Source organism: Mesitornis unicolor, unplaced genomic scaffold (genome assembly GCF_000695765.1).
Source record: "Mesitornis unicolor isolate BGI_N332 unplaced genomic scaffold, ASM69576v1 scaffold41123, whole genome shotgun sequence".
NCBI classification, from domain to species: domain Eukaryota; kingdom Metazoa; phylum Chordata; class Aves; order Mesitornithiformes; family Mesitornithidae; genus Mesitornis; species Mesitornis unicolor.
In genome coordinates this window covers 15,749-17,866 of record NW_010177425.1, presented here as the reverse complement: position 1 = coordinate 17,866, position 2,118 = coordinate 15,749, and positions in this window count along the sequence as shown.

Below are 2,118 nucleotides of genomic sequence, written 5' to 3'. Positions count from 1 at the left end.
CAGATCCTGGCAATGAGAGCGAAATCACCCCAATTCTCACTCCTTGGCACCCGGGCTCTGACATTCCCGCCACTTTATTTTTTTAATCCTCCCCCCGACGTGTATAATTTTGCCACAGAGAAGACTTTTCTTTTTTTGGATGAGGAAGGCGCTATCTGAAAACAACATTTCCCTTTTTGTCTTGCCTATTAGATATAATTTAACATAAAACGCCTGTTATAATTACCGATTATACAAGGGGTCCCTTGTTTTTGCAAGCTGCTAACAGGATTATCTAACAAGTGCTAGATTTCAAATTAACCATAAACATCACGTCGGGATTCATTTTGCTGCACTGGAAAGGAGGGAAGGAGTGGATCTGGGGATGGGGGGACGGGGTGGCCCTGGGAGTCCTGTGTCTGGCCTCACTTACTTCACACCCAAGCCAGGCACACCAGGCAGAAGCATTGGCCCTGCAGAGCCTATGAAGGCATTATTGTAATTATAAAGATATAGACAAAAATTGGAAAAAAAAAAAAGTATGAACCCCTTCTAAAACATTGTCTCAGGGGAGACAGGAGTGGCCTGATCAATCCTGGGGCAGAGCAGCAGCTCAGCTGCCTGCTGCTGCCTTTGCCTGGGCATTGGTAACAGAGGGCTCTAACAAAATCTATTAGAGATGAGTTAATTAATGGTAATTGGAAAAGGGACCTCCCCGATGTAAAATCGCCTTTCTTCGCAAAAGAGCATTTAAAAATAATCTGAGAAAAAAAAGACCGCAACTCCATAATGAAGCTTTTGAGGAGAAGACCGAGGGGAGCAGGGAGAAGAAAGGTCCCCCAAGCCCCAGCCCCAGCCTGGCTCCTGCCAAATCCCAGCCACAGGAGAAGCTCTCCTTGTATGCTGCCTCGGCCAAGCTTCATGCCCTGTGATGAAATCCGCCTGCCCAGCCACCCCTGCTTGCAGCCCTGTTTTCCTTCTGCTTGAAAAATGGCTTTACCTGAGGAAGGGAGACCTGGAGGACCTCAGCCCTAGTGCAGGGTCCCAGGGATGCGGTTGTGGGCCTTAGGTCCTGCCCTCCCTGCCAGTGCCACCGCTCCTCCCCCTCCTTCCCAGCCTTCCACTCTTTAGGCCTGGTGGAAAGTAAATCTTTTTAATGAGTCAAATAATTTTGGACACGAGAAATTTTCCCCCTCTCCTTTTGTAATTAGAGCTGGCCGTGTGTCTAAAATGATCTGCTTTCCAGAGGGAAACAATAATTGAATTGTTGGGTGTCTCCTGAGCTTTGCAGGGCTCCGGGAAGGCTGCGAGGGAAGCTGAGCCGCTCTCTTGTTAGAGCCTGCAATGAGAGCAAGACACCCTAGAATTCAATTATGTGGCTCCTCCAGGAACCGTTATAATTATAACATCAAGTTGTTTTTTAAAATTTCATAATTACGTTTTAGGATCCTTGTGTGGATGTTTGGGAAGGCGCCTGCCCAGCTCCGGCCCCCCCCATGTACACCTTCCTTTGCTGCAGCCTCTTCCCTGCCCGTGCTGTGGTGGATCCTGGTCCCTGCACCTCTGGGTGTCTGGGTGCCCTCCCTCACACCTGGCCCTGGCCCCTTGCCACAGCCCTGCCACGTCCTTCCCTGCTCCCTGTCACTGGACATCTCTCCTGAGCACTGTGTCACAGCGTCACGGCACATGCCATGAACGGGCTGGTGACACGTCTCCATGCCAAATCTCCTGTTCAACCCCTCCGATTTCCCTGTCTGCAAAATCGATTCCCATGCATAGACGAAAATTGGAAAGAAGCAGATCGGAGTCGCCCATTGTAAACAGTTTTGTGTTCAGCTGGTTAGAAGTAGGAGTCAAACATTGTCCTTCCTTCAGTGGCACCAGAAGGGTGAGATTTGGGGTGTGCTAAGCAGTGCTGGGGACCCTAGGACTGGGGTACTCAGTGTCAGTGTCTTCACCTTCAAAAATGCAAACATAAAATATTGAAAAACTCTCCCATTCCTTTTGCAGGTGGAAAATAAAAGCTCAGAAGGGTTTTGGTGTTCCACTGGTAATGCCTTGCAAGCTCAGGCTGGGAGTGGTGGCGTGTTTGGATGGTGGCTGAACTTCTTTTAGGCTGTTTAGAAAAGTGGATCAGAC